General features: G+C 46.8%; 1 protein-coding gene and 1 long non-coding RNA gene across 3 annotated transcripts in view; one reads left to right on the top strand and one right to left on the bottom strand.

Moving 5' to 3' along the window:
- Positions 1–17,395, bottom strand: part of LOC114232891 (uncharacterized) — a 68,123-nt gene extending 50,728 nt beyond the window's left edge. The window contains exons 1-2 of one of the 2 annotated variants that reach the window (XR_003619000.2): positions 17,213–17,395; positions 7,549–7,668 (exon numbers count right to left, since the gene is read on the bottom strand). This is a non-coding gene — a long non-coding RNA (uncharacterized LOC114232891). Of the gene's footprint in view, positions 1–7,548; positions 7,669–13,096; positions 13,137–17,212 lie in introns of those variants that run through there. The other variant, XR_008558711.1, reaches the window with a different exon arrangement.
- The window catches only part of KAT6B (lysine acetyltransferase 6B), a 173,840-nt gene continuing 173,223 nt past the window's right edge, over positions 17,174–17,790 (top strand). The window contains exon 1 of the mRNA XM_008145353.3: positions 17,174–17,333. The gene's annotated coding sequence lies outside the window, so the exon portion shown is untranslated. The remainder of the gene's footprint in view (positions 17,334–17,790) is intronic.

Here is a 17,790-nt window from a genome sequence, read left to right as displayed (position 1 = left end):
AGACAAGTTGAGGATCTTCTGAAGCTGCCCTCACCCTGTGGGTGGGAGTTTGCCCATCGGCCTGCTGAATGGGGAGCCAGAGCACAGTGAGTTTATGAGGGGCCGAGAGGGGGTGTCAGACGTGGGGCTGGATGGGGGCTTGGCGGGTGGGAGGCTGGATGGAGGTGGTTTTCTTGACCCTGACATGCCCTTGAATGTTGAGACTACTGACTTCTGAGGCTTGGATAAGACCTTGAAATTCACTACATTTTTGTCACAGTTGAACATGACTGTTTTGTGGCAGAAGTTGACAGAACTCGAAAATGTTTTTTCCTTGTTTACTATGCACATTTACCTACGAGGCCACAGGTTTTTGGCACTCACTCACAGGGTGGAACTACAGTCACCGAACTATTGGGTGCTTCCTGGGGGTTCAAGTAGTGAACTAGATAGTCAGGGTCCCTGCCCTCAAGGATCTCAGACAGCAATATAACTGGTGTGTCACAACACACGAAGAGCAGTTGCCTAGAACCTAGACAATATGTTTGTTTTTGTTTTTTAAATTGAATGGCAAAACCACCAAAAAAGTTAAAAGATGAGTGGTAAACTGGAGGGGGGAAAATTTGCATGTGTATCAACTGAAAGACTAAATCAATGCAAACAAAACAAAAAACAAACAAACAAACAAAAAACCCTACCACACAATAGAAACGGAGGCCAGAAGGACTTGAGCAGACAATTCAGTGAAAAGGAAACACAAATGGCTCTTAAACATATGAAAAGGTGCTCACCCTCCCTCACAATAAGAGAAATGCAAATGAAATTTCAATGGATACCACTTCAAGTTGGCCAAGAACAGAAGGTTGATAGCACTGTTTTGGAGAGCTGGGGAAACAGACTTTCCTGAGATATCTCCAGGAGGAGTGTGCGTTGGAATAATGTCCCTGTGGGACAAGTTGGCCTTATTTGTAGATATTTAAAATGCATATCCTGTGACCCAACAATCCAATGCTGGTCACTGATCCTGCAGACACACTTAACACTTGCAAAATGGCATACTGTTAAGTGAAAAGAGCAAAGTACAGAACAGTGCATATTGTATGCTATCAATTGGGTTTAAATACTATAAAACATGTGTCAGTACAATAATTTTCTTAACTTTCCCTCTGATGCTGGCTTTGTTATTTCCCTGTTTTTAAGATTAGAATTAATGCTAGATAGACATCTTTTTGTGCATGAATCTTTGTCCATAAATCAGATGATTTCCTTGTGACAGTGCAGATTACTAGGTCAAGAGACTATGGTAACAATCACTGCAGCAACTCTCACCATTTGTTAAGCAGACTACTAGTATTTTTTCTCTTCATCCTCACAACAGTTCTGTGAGGTGGGAGAAAGACCCCCATTCTCCTCGTACTTGGAGTGGGGCACACAGCTGCGATGGTGGGGGTCAGAACTCACATCTACTTGGCTCCTGAGCCCCTGCTTTAGAGCCCACTCATCTGCATGGGGCATTTTTAAGGCTCTTGTCAAATTACTTTTGTGTATGAAAAAAAGGGGGTCTATGGAGAGTAATCTCACAGGGTGATCTGATGATAAATTCCTAACTGGGCAGGTCATGGTGGGCGGTCATGCCCAAGCATATACCCGTTTTTTCCGGCGTATAAGATGACTTTTTAACCCAGGAAAATCTTCTCAAAAGTCGGGGGTCGTCTTATACGCTGGGTGTCATCTTATAGGGCGGGTATATCCCAAACTCTATATTTTAACTGGAAAAGTTGGGGGTCGTCTTATACGCCGGAAAATATGGTACCTTTTTTTTTTTTTTTTTTTTTTTAGAGAGAGAGAGAGAAAGCAAGGGAGGGAGAGAGCTGAGAGAGAGAGGAAGAGACAGAGAAACATCGATCGGTTGCCTCCGCAGGCACCCTGACCCGGGATTGAACCTGCAATCCCAGTATGTGCCCTGAACAGGAACCAAACCCCTCAGCTCTAGGTGCACGGGGCGATGTTCCAACCAACTGAGCCACAGGAGCCAGGGCAAGCATATAACTTTTTAGTAAAAGGTTTATCTTTGCTCTAAGCAAGCCCTGAACGTTGTTTCTGTACATCTAAATTAACACACCTTTGAAAAATGTCCCCTTTTCGACACCTCCTTTATGACCTGATCACCCTTTCAGCCCTCTCCTCCTAAAGCTTGAATCTACTGTTCTGTGATCCAGTCCCTGCCTTGCCTTCCCCACCTTCATGTCATCTTCCTCACAGTCCCTCCTTAATCTCAAATGCAGGAAAGAAACTGCAAAACTGCTATTTGCTGGAGCATTTAAGATCTTGCTCCCCAAAATATGTCATCAGTTTGGCTCAAATAAACTTATAAAAATTCTCTACAGGTTTAGACGTTTCTTACATCGACACTTTCCAGAAACCTCATCAGTTTACACTCCTCTCCCCCACAAAAGTACCAAACTTGACCACTCTGGGGGAATTCCATATTTTCATCTTCCTTATTTGGAAGGGAAAATATAGCAACTTATGACCTGCCCATAACTAGTGAATCTGAACATTTTTCATATGTTTATTAGCTGTTTGTACTTTTCTTCTTTTGTTAAGTGTTCATCATGGGCTGTATATATTTTTAAATATATAAAACTTTCTTTTAAAGAAAACAAACAAATATACAAATTGAAAAACTTTCTTAAAAATGTAACATGTCACCCTGGCTGGTGGCTCAGTTGGTTGGAGCGTGGACCCATACACCGAAAGGTTGCGATTTCGATTCCTCGTCAGGGCACATGGTTCCAGTTTGGGGCATGTATGAGAGGCAACCAATTGATATATGTCTCTCACATCGATGTCTCTCTCTCTTTCCCTTACTCCCTCTCTGGAATCAATTAAAAAAAATGTTTTTAATGTCAATTCTTATCTAGTCTCAGTAAAGCCACTGGCTCATGTGGACAAAAGCAGCAGCCCAGGCAACCAGCTGGGTTGTTCTGGCTGGTGTGTCCTTGGCCTTGGGTGGGAAGTCCAGGGCGACTGCGAGGGAGAAATCAGGCTCATTTAGACTGAGAAAAAGTGGCAGCAAGGAGTTGGGTGTGATGCCTACACACAACCAACAGGAAGGTGTATTGCTCTGTGCTAGAGAACAAATGCCTGGGCCCTCCTCATTGGAGTGGCCCTTTCCTTCTGCTGGGTTGGTGACATCAGGCTGCTGGCTGGGGCAGCCAGAGACAGGCGCTTTTCCAGTGCCCCGCCGAGCTCCTGGGAGCGAGCCTGTCATTTCCAGGTTCCTCTGCCTGATTCTGGCTTCCTTCCTCTCAGGCCGCGGGTATAGCGCCGAGGCTACGCGGGCCCACTGGTTGGCAGCCTGAGCAGCCGAGGCCAGGGTTCCGGGAGGCAGGCCCGGGAGAACCTGGCGGGGGGAGGGTGAGCAGGAGGCCGCTGTCAGAGGCTGCTGCTCACTGCCAGTTCTGGGCGCCGGCAGCGGCCCTTCAGCAAGGTGAATGGTTTCAGAAAGGGTCTCATTCACACACTGCCAAGAGTCCACGACCTATTCTTGAATTCACAAAAATTAAAAGCAGAACAACAGCCCGGCTAATGTAGCTACTAGCAAGATGCAGCTGGTGCTCCTTTGCGAGCAGAACCCGCCGGGCCTTCCGCCCCCGCCCCGGCCTGCGGAGGTCTCCTCGGAGTTATTTTGTACCCTGCAGCTCCAGGCCTGATTGTGACAGCTGAGTGACTTAGCTGGCACCGTGGGATGCGGAATGACAAAGGCGCAGAGCATAGCCGGTGGCAGGGGATGGCGAGGGCTGGTGGGAGTGGGGGGGGGGGGGGGGGGGAGAGGGAGGACGCTGGGGTGCCAGGTTTGCCCTGCTCCACAGCTGCCTGGGGGAGCTATCATGTCCTCCTTCCATCCCTCTCTATAAAATATTCTTGTAGCAATTAAGTGAGAGGTTTAGCAAGCCCAATAGTGGTTATTCCCGTGTCCTCGCAGCCTCGAAGTGGTGGGGTCTCAGTCGTCTCCAAGTCTGTCACTGCCTCGGAGGTCGCTTCGCCCTCCCTGGGCTGCCTTCCTGCGTTCCCGTCCTGGGTGGCGGCACCTCCTCGGGGGCCAGGGGGTCAGGGGGCCAGGGTGAGGTCCTGGGCACTTTGGGGTGGCTTCTGGCCCACAGACACCATCTGGGCAAGGGTGAGGATGGCAGGATTGGACTCCTGAACAGCCCCAGGGGGCCACCGTCAAGGAGCAGTGCTTTAGGCCGGGGCTTCGAGTTCAGATCTCATTGAGGGGCAGATAAAGGGTAATGATGAAGTTGGGTGGAAATTCTGACCTGTGGCCAACGGCCCAACACTTCAGGGCCCCAGTTTCCTTGTCGGAAAAATGGGGGATAATAACAGCCTTTACTAGTAGAAGGATTTTTGTAAGAATCAAATGAGCCAATTAAGGGAAATCACTTGGCATTGTAAGTACTACATAAGTGGAAGCTATTATTAATAATGCTGCTACACCAGCACTCCAAAGCCACGTTCAGCAAACATGCTCCCTCAGTCCACTTCAACATCCTGACTTCCCACACTGTTTATTCTTAGAGGTTTTGAGTGGAGCCACAGAATTACACAACACGCACAACATGAGTCCCCTAGTCTTTTGATTGACAAGAATAAAACACTTCTCCTAGCCACCTTGCAGAACAGCTCCTAGGTCATTTGTCATTTCTTAGAGCTCCAAGATGAGGCTGAGGAGCTGCAAAGAGGACACTGAATGGACTGGGGCAGAATTAATTTATTCCTTCCTTCCTTCCTTCCTTCATCCCTTCCTTCCTTCTTTAAACATATATTTATTGATTTTAGTGAGGAAGGAGAGAGAGACAGAAACACCAATGATGAGAGAGAATCATTGATCGGCTGCCTCCTGCCCATTTCACACTGGGGATCGAGCCCAAAACCCGGGTATGTACCCTGACCAGAATCGAACTGTGACCTCCTGGTTCATAGGTCAATGCTCAACCACTGAGCCACACCGGCTGGGCCAGAATTTCTTTCTTTTAAGAAGCAGCCGTATTTCCAAGAATCACCCATTAATTCCAAAATATAATATTCTTGTAGCAATTACAAGAGAGGTGAGAAAGTTAATTATTTGGAAGCCAATGAAGTCATGATGAAGTACTAAGGCCGTGGTCAGCAAACTGCAGCGCGTGAGCCACATGCGGCTCTTTGGCCCCTTGAGTGTGGCTCTTCCACAAAATACCACGGCCTGGGCGAGTCTATTTTGAAGAAGTGGCATTAGAAGAAGTTTAAGTTGAAAAAATTTGGCTCTCAAAAGAAATGTCAATTGTTGTACTGTTGATATTTGGCTCTGTTGACTAATGAGTTTGCCGACCACTGTACTAAGGTGATTCTGACTTGTTTTTCTCCCCTTTCAGGGCAAAGGACAGTAGATTCTAGCCTGAGAATGACACTGTTGCCCCAGGCTTTCACAACTTTTATTCACATGGAGAAACTGATTCACTTTTAATTCTCTCCATCCCATCCACAGTTTTACTAAGGTACTATAGGGCAAGTTCCAACATAACATGCTGTATCTGAGAGATCCATGGCAGCCCTGGCCAACGGGCGGTCAGCTAGGGAGCTTGGAGAAAAGGGTTAGTGGGGAGGGAAGTGCTTTCACCTCAATGACAGTCACTGAGATTTTAAAAAGTATTTAGGAAATATATTAATTTAGGTTATGCAACACTACTATCTACTGTAGTAGACAAATTTCAACATCTCTTTGGCTTAACACAACAGTATTATATGTCAAAGCAAGTGGCAGGTGGGAAGAGTCTGCTCCATTCAGTCACTCAGTGGTCCAGTCTGATAGTGGCTCTGCCAACTGTAGTTCCTCATCTGGAACACATGGCTTCTGAGATGCTTTGGAAAAGCAAGGCGTGGAGAATGACCACCCTGTTTTTTTTACCTCCTTAAATCAGAAGTATGACATACTATTTCTGATCATTGTCTGTTGGTTCTATTGAGAGGAAAGCTATGAAATGTAGGGGAGGTGAACACTAATCTTCCTGCCACATTGACTGAGATACTACAATAAACTGAACTTGGAGCTGTTATTTTAGGTTATCAATTACGGTTCAGGAAACAAAATCTAGGAGCCATTATAGACTTCAAAAAAAAAATTATTGATTCATTGACTTGAGAGAGACAGAGAGAGAGAAACATCAATTTGTTGTTCCATTTATTTATGCATTCATTGGTTGGTTCTTGTATGTGCCCTGACTGGGGTTTGAACCTGTAACCTTGGTGTATGGGACAACGCTCTAACCAACTGAGCTACCCAGCCAGGGCTATAGACTATTTACTACAGGTTATCACTTGATGTGTAGCATTGCAATAGAAAGAAAACAGCCCTGGCTGGGGTGGCTCAGTTGGTTGGAGCATTATCCCGTGCACTGAAAGGTCACAGGTTCGATTCCTGGTCAGGGCACATGCCTAGGTTGTGGGTTTGATTCTTGGTAGAGGTAAGGGCTTGAGGCAATGGATCGATGTTTCTCTCTCACATTGATGTTTCTCTCTCCCTCTCCCTTCCTCTCTTTCTAAAATCAATAAAAACATATATAATAAATAATGATATTAAAAAAGAAAGAAAACAGAACACCTCAGTACCAGCTAGTATATATGCCAAGTCACATCAGCCACTGAAGTGAGGCACATGGAGCAAATTAATAGGCCACAAACTCCAAAGGGGCAGCTAAAACAGTTGTGGGAGGAGAGAGGAACTCCTCAAAAAAGTATGGTACTCTTGATCTTACATAGAAAAACAGATGGGAGTGGTTCCAAGTGTATGTATATACATATATACACAGTAGGGAAAAAATAACAATATTATATACTTTTATTTATTATATACATTATATACATTATATACTTTTATTTATTATATACATTATATACATTATACAATATTATATACTTTTTATAATATTTTTCAAATTATATTATATATAATTTTATACAATATTATATACTTTTATTTATTATATACATTATATACATTATATACATTATATACAATAAAATGTATATAATAAACAAATGTATATAATAAATAAAAAATGTATATAATAAATAAATAAATAAAAATAACAAATGTATATAATAAATAAACTATGTATGCTCCAACAAGCATACATAGTTTAGAAAAGTGGTTTTAGAATGGATAACAGGAAGTACTATGTTACAGTGGTTAGGAAATGTATGTATCATGCTTTCATCATTTTTTGTGAATGCCTATGATGTATAAGACACTATATAAGAAGTCTTTAAGCTATGAGGTTTGCAGTCTAATTTATGAATTTTAAAAGATAGGCTTTAGATAGGTAGATAGTTAACCTTTTATTTTACTCAACAGCATTTATTGCTACCACGTTCAAGGCAATTTGCAGAATATAAAAATGAACCAAACCTAATTCCAACTCTAAGGAGTTTTTGGACAAGGTTGTTATGATCAAGCTCAACCATGTTCTCCCACCACCCATCTTTACTTACTAATACCAGGAAAGATATCAAGCTGGTAAAATGGCTCACCAGGCTGGTCCTTTGGCCTTCTTTGGGTTGTTTTAGACTTGCTAATTTGAATGATGGGATGTTGATGGCATTGAGCATCTTATAACTGAAAAGATGAATTGAGGCCCTCTTTCTGCAATTCTGTTGAAAAATTGAAAAATCTTCAGAAATGGAATAATTATGATACATGCAAATCTTCTAAGTTCTAGTGTTATTTTTTAATATTCTAGCTTCCTTAGGTAAAAGTTTTATCTCAACCTTCAGTCACAATAGACATATTGAGTGAGGTTAAAAAACAAAGTTGATGAAGATTAAAAAACAAAGTTGATTGAAGAATACAGTATGTGCCAAAATATTACCTTTCAGTGTCAGGACCTACAGCTAATTTTTCTCCTTCCCCCCTTTTTCTTTATTATCCACACTACCTATGACAAATATAATTAAAGAATGCATTAGGGAAAAATAAGTTTATTCAGAAGTTTCTCTTTTTCATCAATTCTTTAACTACTATTTATAGGCAAGAATGATTTTTTGGGAACCACAGAGAGATTTGTAGTTTACTATTTAAATAAACTGTAGGATTTGGAGCTTGGCTAAGACTTTATGGATGATGTAAAATAACTCCCTGGATTTATTTAATCTATTCATTGATTTAACAAATATTTACTGAGCATCTACTATGTATCAGGCTCTGTGTTAGGCTCTTAGGACCTAGCTGCCTATGTGGGCTTACTGTCTCATAGAAAATCCAAGTTTTAGACATGCCACTCTGTGACTTGCCCAAGGATACACATTAGTTGGTAGCAGAGATGTATGAAAATCTGATGTCCTACTTTTTGTTTTTTTTTAAGGCATCACCATGTGAGAGGTTTTTGTTTTGTTTTCTGAATGTTTTCTTTTAATATGTTTTTTATTGATTTCAGAGAGAGGAAGAGAGGGATAGAAACATCAATGATGAGAGAGACTCATTGATCAGCTGCCTCCTGCACACTCCCCTACTGGGGATCGAGCCTGCAACCTGGGCATGTGCCCTGACCGGGAATCAAACCACTTAACCACACAGGCCAGGCTGGTGTCCTACTTTTAATTTGGGCTCTCTTCAATATTTATTTGCCACTGACCTTCTTAGCTATATATTATCTTTCTGTCGTGAAGATAAAATAAGAGAAAGCCATCTTTGATTAGTTGAGCACCTGAGGGAATATTGGAGAAATTTTTAGTGGTTAGATGGAACATAATCTACATTTCCTTAATCCTGGAAAAGTATAAAATAGTCCAGTGGTTCCTAAATGTACTCTCAGCAGGTAGCCAGACTTAAAGTTTCACTGTTTGCATTAAAATTAAAAAAAAAAAAAAGAGGGAGAAAGATAATGTACAAGTTGATGTAAAGTCTCCCACTTTCCTTTTGTGGGAGGGGCTATCCTTTATGCAGAGAGTATATTCTTACTATTTTGGGAGTTAAAATGTCCTTTCTTCTTGAAATAATTCAGATAGTGGGTGGCAGTTAGTTCTTTTTTAAAATGTCCTTATCATCAAAATTTGAAGTTGACATCTCTGTCAGTTTCTCCCAAATTTGAAAATCCAAATGACTGTGAATCACTAAATTAAATATTGGGGTAGTTCAAGTTTTCTTTGGGATAGCCTGGTGCTAAAAACTGACTCTTGGAATTAATGGGGGAGGAACCAAGATGGCGGCATAGTTAAACAACTAATCTGCTGCCTCACACAACAATTTCAAAAATACAACTAAAAGACAAAACATCTACCACCCAGAACCACGGGAAAGCTGGCTGAGTGGAAGATATACAGCTAAGAAGAGAAAGGAGCACAAACGCTGAAAAGCTGAGGTACGGAGGCACGCGAATCGGGCCGGCGGCGGGCGGCTGGGTGCGCGGCTTTTCTTCAACCCGCAGGGAGACAAGCTCCCGATCACTCTGAAATCCAGTTTCTGGGGACACTCGGGGGACCCAGACACCTACGGGGAGAAGCTGGACTCTCGGCCATCGGGTCGGAAAGTGAGAGTGACTTTTTTGCAGTGGTGCGCCCAGCAATCATTGTTTACTGCGCTGGAGCGCGGGGCGCAGGGACTTGGAAACGTGGAAAGGCAGAGACGGCTGACGGCAGCCATCGCTGTTGGCCACGCCCCAGCCTAGTGACGCCCTGAGACCCTGCCCAGCCCTGAGGCCCCGCCCCGCACATTCTACAAACCCGCCCAGGCTCCACACAGCGGCTTTTGCATATAAATGGCCTGTTCTATGACAGCTCAACCAAATTAACTGTAGCTCTAGTCAGACTGCTCCAAATCCGCCCAAGCAAAGGAGGAGAAAACTAGCCCTTGCTGTAGCTCCTGCTGGGGGACACACAGTACACAAGGGTACACCAAGAGTGTCCACCTCAAGTAACTGGGAGGCTGACCCGTTGAACCAATAGGACACCTAGTACACAAAACTACCCTACCAACTCAGGGAAGCAGAGAATATGAGAAGGCAAGGAAACAGATCACAAACCAAAGAAATGGAGGAAAACAAGCGATTGGACATAGAGTTCAAAACCACGGTTATAAGGTTTTTCAAGAATTTCATGGAAAAGGCCGATAAATTCCATGAGGACCAACTAGAAATTAAACATACACTGACTGAGATAAAAAATATTATACAGAGACCCAAAAGCAGACTAGAGGATTGTAAGAATCAACTCAAAGATTTGGAATACAAAGAGGCCAAGGACACTCCTCCAGAGAAGCATGAAGAGAAGAGAATTCAGAAAGTTGAAGATAGTGTAAGAAGCCTCTGGGACAACTTCAAGCGAACCAACATCAGAATTATGGGGGTACCAGAAGAAGAGAGAGAGCAAGATGCTGAAAACCTATTTGAAGAAATAATGAATGAAAACTTCCCCCACCTGATGAAAGAAATAGACTTACAAGTCCAGGAAGCGCACAGAACCCCAAACAAAAGGAATCCAAAGAGGACCACACCAAGACACATCATAATTAAAATGCCAAGAGCAAAAGACAAAGAGAGAATCTTACAAGCAGCAAGAGAAAAACAGTTAGTTACCTACAAGGGAGCTCCCATACGATTATCAGCTAATTTCTCAACAGAAACCATGCAGGCCAGACGGGAGTGGCAAGAAATATTCAAAGTGATGAATAGCAGGAACCTACAACCAAGACTACTCTACCCAGCAAAGTTATCATTCAGAATTGAAGGGCAGATAAAGACCTTCACAGATAAGAAAAAGCTAAAGGAGTTCATCACCACCAAACCAGCATTATATGAAATGCTGAAAGGTATTCTTTAAAAAGAGGAAAAAGAAGAAGAAAGATAAAAATTATGAACAACAAATACATATCTATCAACAAGTGAATCTAAAAGTCAAGTGAATTAAAAATCTGAGGAACAGAATAAACTGGTGAACTTAATAGAATCAGAGGCCTAGAATGGGAGTGGATTGATAATTCTCAGGGGGAAAGGGGTGTCTGTGTGGGGAGTATGGGAAGAGACTGGACAAAAATCATACACCTATGGATAAGGACAGTGGGGGGGAGGGGAGGAGATAAGGGCAGAGGGGGGTGGGAACTGGGTGGTGGGGAGATATGTGGGGAAAAAGGAGAAACAATTATAATCTGAACAATAAAGATTCATTAAAAAAATAGAATAAAAAAAAAAAACTGACTCTTAATACTCTTTAGACAATTAGTGAAAGGCCACCACACCTTTGAGCCTCAAAACAAAAACAAAAAGATCTCTAAGAACTCTGATCTCTCAGCAACATTTTGGCTAGTTTTATGATCTTTTACTACCTTCCTTTGTTCAGAATTTTTCACTTGATGCTAGGCATCCTCTTGATTTACATAAATCAATAAAAATACTGATGATTGGGCCCTACTCCCAGATATTCTTATTTAAGTGGCTTCAGGTGGGAATTAAGTGCTAGGATGGTTCAAAAGTTCTTTTGGTGATTTTATTTTATTTTTTTAATTATTTAAAAATATTTTTATTGATTTCAGAGAGGAAAGGAGAGGGAGAGAGAGATAGAAACATCAATGATGAGAATCATTGATCAGCTGCCTCCTGCACGCCCCCTACTGGAGATTGAGTCTGCAACCAGACATGTGCCCTTGACCGGAATCGAACCTGGAACCCTTCAGTCTGCAGTCCCACGCTCTATCCACTGAGCCAAACCAGCTAGGGCTCCTTTGGTGATTTTAATGTGTGGCCTGGTAGGGATGGTGTTCCTTTATTAAATAGCTTCTATGTGGTCAGGCACTAGGACAGTTACACAGATGAACAAGCTGGTCTATGCAGTAGAAAAGCTAATTAGGAAAACAGACAGGCAAAATGTGACAACACAGTGTGGTAAGTGCTTTTATTTATTCTGTAATTCAACAAATATTAACAAATGCCATGGTGGAGTAAAGGTATGCCCAAATCCTGTGGGCTCCCTGCAAAGACCAGGGAAATTTCACAGAGAAGGCAGCAGACAGGCAAGGATTTGGAGGAATCCTTCTTCCAAGTTTTCATCAGATAAGGTGAAAAGGGCGGGCAGGGCTGCTGTGGGAACAGTGTGTGCCCGGCATGGAGGAGTGTGGTGGGCTGGCAGAAGCTAGAGATGAGATACTGGTTGGGTACAGATGTGCACAACCTAATAGGCAGACTGAGGAGTTTGCATTTAAAAGACATTAAAGGTTTTTCAGCAGGAAAGCACAAGTGGGGTATAGGTGCAGAATACCTGCACTTAAGATAATACTGGCTGTCCATACACAAAGCTATCGCTTGGATTTGCTACCCTATTTAAAATGAATGGTTTGCCCTTGCTGGTTTGGCTCAGTGGATAGAGAGCCTGCAGACTGAAGGGTCCCAGGTTCAATTCCGGTCAAGGGCATATGCCAGGGTTGCAGGCTTGGTCCCCAGTAGGGGGCATGCAGGAAGCAGCTGATCAATGATTCTCTCTCATCATTGATGTTTCTATCTCTCTCTCCCTCTTCCTCTCTGAAATTAATAAAAATATATTTAAAAAATAAAACAAATAGTTTGGCTGATAATCTCCACCTCCTCTGCCATTGACTGATGCAACCAAACACTGTAACCTTGTGAGGATAATTTCCAGTCAATGAAGAGAAAGGATTCCATGTGGCAGTTGGAAAGGGGGCGGGGGGGATAGGGAGGAGAGGGAGGTGTAGACTGATGTTTCTTAAGTGACTCATTGTACATAACATAACTTATCATGGACTGAGGCCTGAACAAGTCACTTCAGGGTCCCTATTTGCTGCCTCCCTACTGAAATTATTCTTCAGAAGGACTTGTTAGCAAATCTGTGGACGTGATACCCCTTATCAGGCTGTTCTTGACTTGCTTCAGAGCAAGTGAAAAACCCCCAAAGATCAAACCCTCCAGGTTCCTTCAGCTCCTAAGGCTACTCTGGTTCACAGGTCAGCACTCAACCACGGAGCCACGCCCGCCAGGCTGCATTCTTTTTTATCCTTACTCAGGACTAAGGACAAATAGGTCAGACCATGGAATCATCCCAGCGCCAGAGACTAAAACCTTCTGGCTAAAGCACTCACAGAAGAAACATTCCTTTCCAGTTGTGGAAGAAGAGGATTCAGCCAAGCCCAGTGCTTCTCAAATTCAGTGACAGTAAGTTTCAAGTAAAATCATGGACTAAAAAAATGTAGATCTGGGAGCCCCACTCCAGACCTACTGAATCAGAATCTCTGGGGTTAGGCCAAAGAAACTGTTCTAAGCACTCATTCCCAGATCATTCTGATGCCAGAGATCTGTGAACCACACCAAGCCGTATAACTGTAGTTGTCAGGAGTTCTGGCCAGTGGTGGACACTGGCAGATGTTTTGGGGGGAGGGAGCAGGACTGGTCAGATGAGTCCCTGAATTCATAATCCTTCAGCACAGACGGCTTGCAAATTATGCATGATGCTTGGTTTTCAATTCAAGTTATTTCTAGGTTAACTTCTTAATTGAGCTGTTTGGCTCAGCAGAGGACTTGAGATACCACAGATAAGAGAGAGGTTTAGGAGTAAGCATTAAGTATCTCTGGCTGTGTCTCTGTTATCTTTTTTCCAGTCCCACTTATCTGAAGAGCCAGGATTTCTCAAAGGACAAGTAACCTTAGAGGGGAGTATCAATGGGAAAGCAACACACTCCCTTTCCTTGCCATGCCCATTAGAGAACTTTATTTATTAAGAAAAGAATCTCAGAAAACACATCCAGATATTAGATAAAGATATCTCTGTCTTCTGTGTTGGCTAGGTCCCGGGGTTACTGGAGCACAAGTTCAGGCAAACGAGTCCCGTTTCTCTCCAAGGTGTCTCTTCACTTCTTCCTGCACTGGGAATCCATGTGGCTAACTCATTAGTGATAACGAGTATTAGATGCTCATAAATCTCCCACAATTCATTGGCTGAAGACATCTTAAATATGGACTTTTTCCTTTTTATTGTCTTTAGTTGCTTCTTTAGCATGCTTTAGTTTGAGTGTACAGATTTGAGGTTTTGAAAGTTGTTTTTAATTAAGGCATGGCTTATTTTCATTGCTTGAGATAAAATGCAGTCTGGGGGACTCAAACCTAAGTTACAAAATAAAGTGCATCTGGGCAGACCTCGGGAGTGGGGGAGGGAAGAACATGAAGGCTAAATAAAGTGTCTGCCAGGATTCTTAAGTTTACTTAGTAACTTCTTGGAAAATAAAAATTCCAGCACCTGCATTATAAAAAAAGCACACCTTATAAATGTCCTTCTCTTTGAAATATCTAAATGAACTAGAATGAATTATGAACTAATGGCTTGTAAAAATTCACCTTGAGCCAGCTACTGAAGATACTAAATAAAAGAGGTAGTAAGTAGAGAGACTCGGGAGGAAACCCAACCTGCTGTTTGTTTGTTTTATCAGTAATGTAACTCAAAAGTAGCCAAGCCCCTGGCGGGAGGGGGGTCTTTCCCTGTGTTTTGTTTCCCTGAACTGAGCCTGTGAATGCCAAGATTTAATCTGAAGAGGTTTGTGTTTTAAAAACTAACAACCAAGTAATAAAACACCTATAAAAGGGGTTTATAATGGAACCAGTGACAGTTTTCAGTGTACTATTACCACTCTATCCTTTCATCCAACTCTGCGCCCTTTGTCTCAGCTCCTTTCTCACCTTGCTGCCAAGAAGCGAAGAAGCAGGGGCAGCTCGCGCCCCGAAGGAGCAGACCATCCTTAAAAAGTGAAGTGTGTATTGTGGTCTGCATCCGAGGACAGGACCCGGCTGTGCAGCTTGCTTTGTTCGTCTGAGATAACCGGCCCTGACAAAGTACCTACCTAGTTTGTACAGTGGTGTCTAATGGGGAACGGAAGATGCTAGGGCTGCAGGGGCAGTGTGGCATCAGGATTCAAGATGTCAACCAGGGCAGGAAGCCTGGGGCCCCCTCTCCCTGGCACCTTGCATCACCCAGCCAAGGCTCAAGATGTCCTTGACTCCAGGGACGGACTTGGGTCAACAGGTGGTTTTCCACGCAGGCCACCATGCCTGAAACTTGGTTCTTTTACAAAGCCATCGTTCTCCTCCTCCTCTCAAAGAAATGGCGCCTGGGAAGGGAAAACTTCGTCCTCAAAACTCTAAGAGCCATTTCCCGAGTCTACTTTGCCTATTTTCTTAAGTCGCCCCTGCCAGCATCCCACCCATCTCTGGGTAAGAAGTCTGCAGAGTTTGGAGGGCGCTGGGAGGCATGTGGGCAGCGTCGGAGTGGCCCTGCCTGGGCGGCCAGAGGAGCCCCCAGCCTCCCTCCTGTGGGCCTCAGGAACTCGGGGGGCCCAGGGGAAGTCTGGAAAACCGAACTTCGCCATCAGCTTTCCTTCGAGCGCTGGCTACAGGAGCGGGGGGAAGGGCCCCCCGCGGTACCCTCCCCGCCCCGCCAGCACCCCTGCCATCCGGCTTACACCGCCCTAGAAAGCACTCGGAACGCAGCTCAGCTCTCCTGCTCCCCGCAGGCGGGAGAGAGCATCCTGAGGGGCAGTTTCCCCCTCCAGCCCGCCGCTGACATCCCTACTCCCACCCAAGGATGCCGCTGCCGTGCCCTGTCCGCGGTCGCTGAATGTCACTGCTCCCTCTTCCTCCTGATCAGGGTAGACACAGCTCCCGAAGCATCCCCCACCCCAAAACTGTCGCGACCGCCCGAGGGTGCAAGGCCTAGGCGGAGGACGAAGTTTGGGGCCCACCGCAGCGGGAGGGGGGCGGATTGGCGAGGACCGCACCTCTCCGTCCCAGTCCGGCCGCGCACACTCCCCGCCCCAAACGGGCCAGGCGTCCCCATCCTCCCGCGGACACCGACATCCCTGCCCTCCCCCGAGGGCGGCGAGCGGAGCCCCCCAGGGCGGAGGCAGGTACCCCCGGGGCGGGGACTGGGGCGGGCGGGGTCCAGGCTGCGCCCCCGGCCGGGCCGGGCGGGCTAGCTGGCGGCGCGGGGGGAGCGGGGCTGGGCGGCGCTGCCTCGGGCTCTGTGCGCTGCAGCCCGGAGCCGAGGAGGAGGAGGCGGAGGAGGAGAAGGAGGCGGCGGCGGTGGGTCCCGGGCGGGGGGAGCGCGGCGCTGCGGACCCGGGCGGCTGGCAAAGGACGAGGCGGAGGCTGAGGAAGGCAGCGGGGAGACCCAGGCTGCAGCAACAAAGAGCAGCAAACGATTGGCCGGGCTGCAGGCGAGGTTAGTCGGGGAGCCCGGGTGGCTGGAGGCAGCGGCGAACGGTACACGTGCTTGCAGACACGGGCGAGTGTGGAGCCGGGGGGTGCACGCCCGGCGGGTAGGTGCTTGCTTGCTCCCCCTCGGCATGGGATGGGAAGGAGGCTGCAGTGACATCGTTCTGCCTGCACTCGGCCTGGGACTTGCAGGTTAGGGGGTGTGTGGGGGGTAAGGATGCGAGCCAGGGGGCGGGCGAGTAGTCGCCCGGGACGGGACGGGGTAGGGTGGAGGAGGGGGCGGGATGGAACGCTCCGGGCGGCGCGCCCGTCCGCGCGCTCCACCGCGGGAGTTGACGATTGAGAACCTCGAATTTTAACTTCGCGTGCCCGCCCGCGCGCGCCCGCCCGCGCCCACCCCTAAATCCTGCGGCCGCCGCCAGCGATCAGCTCTCACACAAACTTTAGCTGCGGGGCTAGGGGGTTTGGGGTTGAGTGGGGGAGGGGAGAGGGAAAAAGGCCCTCTGATTGGCGTTGCTTGCAGCCAATAAGGCCAAGCGCCTTGCCTGCGAGTAGACCCAATCCATTTCTAGAGGTAGAGGGGGCGGGTAGGTGGAAGTAGAGGTGGCGCGGCGTCTGGGAGAGAGAAAAGGGCTGGACCAATAGGTGCTCAGAAGAGGCGGGCCCAGAGGTCTGTCGATTGGTACTGGCAGTGAACCCTCCCCCGGGGTGGTGCCGGAGGGGGGATGCTGGGTCGAGGGGTGTGTTTATGCGGAGCCAAGATGACCGGCAGAAACCTGCCCCAATGGGCTGCAGCGTGGTTAGTGTGTGGGTGACGGACAGATCTGTAGGCCAACGAGTGGCCCTAAGTGTCTGCGGTCTTGTCCAATGGAGCAGCGCTGGGGCGGGGCCGCGGCTCGGGTTTAATGAGACTTCATTGGGCTGTAATCAGTGTCATGTCGGATTCATGTCAACGACAACAACAGGGGGACACAAAATGGCGGCGGCTTAGCTCCTACCCCTGGCGGCGGCGGCAACGGTGGCGGCGGCGACGGCACCTCCTCCAGGCGGCAGCCGCGGCTTCTTTCTCAGGCAGCGCCAGCGCCCAAGGCAGGCGCGGTGGCGGTGGCGCGCGGCCAGGTCTGTCACCCACTCCGCGCGTTCCCAGGGGGTGGAGACTGAGCGGGAGGGGGGCGGAAGGGGCACAGGGGGCTTGTTATGCCCCTCCCACAGGCCTCTGCGCGAGGGTCACCGCGGGGCCGCTTGGGGTCGGGCTGCCCCTGAGCGTGACGGTAGGGGGCGGGGAAACGGGAGGAAGGACAGTCCCCGCCCCTCAGCGGGGCCTCCAGGGCAAGGGGCGGGACTAGAAGGTGCAGGGGGCGGGGCGGCACAGGAGTGGGTGGGGCTCGGGTGGTCGGGAGGCGGGGGCTTTGGAGGGGTTTTCAGAGTGGGCGGGACTTGGCAGGACAGGAATGGTGGGGGGCGCTGGTGTCTGTGGAGGACTGGTGAGGACTGGTGAGGGCGTGGATGGGAGGGAAAATGAGGTGTGCCAACTGGTGCAGAAGAGAGAGTAGGAAGAGATGCAATATTGGAGATG

The sequence above is a fragment of the Eptesicus fuscus genome, chromosome 17 (assembly GCF_027574615.1).
Source record: "Eptesicus fuscus isolate TK198812 chromosome 17, DD_ASM_mEF_20220401, whole genome shotgun sequence".
NCBI classification, from domain to species: domain Eukaryota; kingdom Metazoa; phylum Chordata; class Mammalia; order Chiroptera; family Vespertilionidae; genus Eptesicus; species Eptesicus fuscus.
Note: the sequence above shows the minus strand (reverse complement) of the source record. Positions and strands in the feature narration are given on the sequence as shown.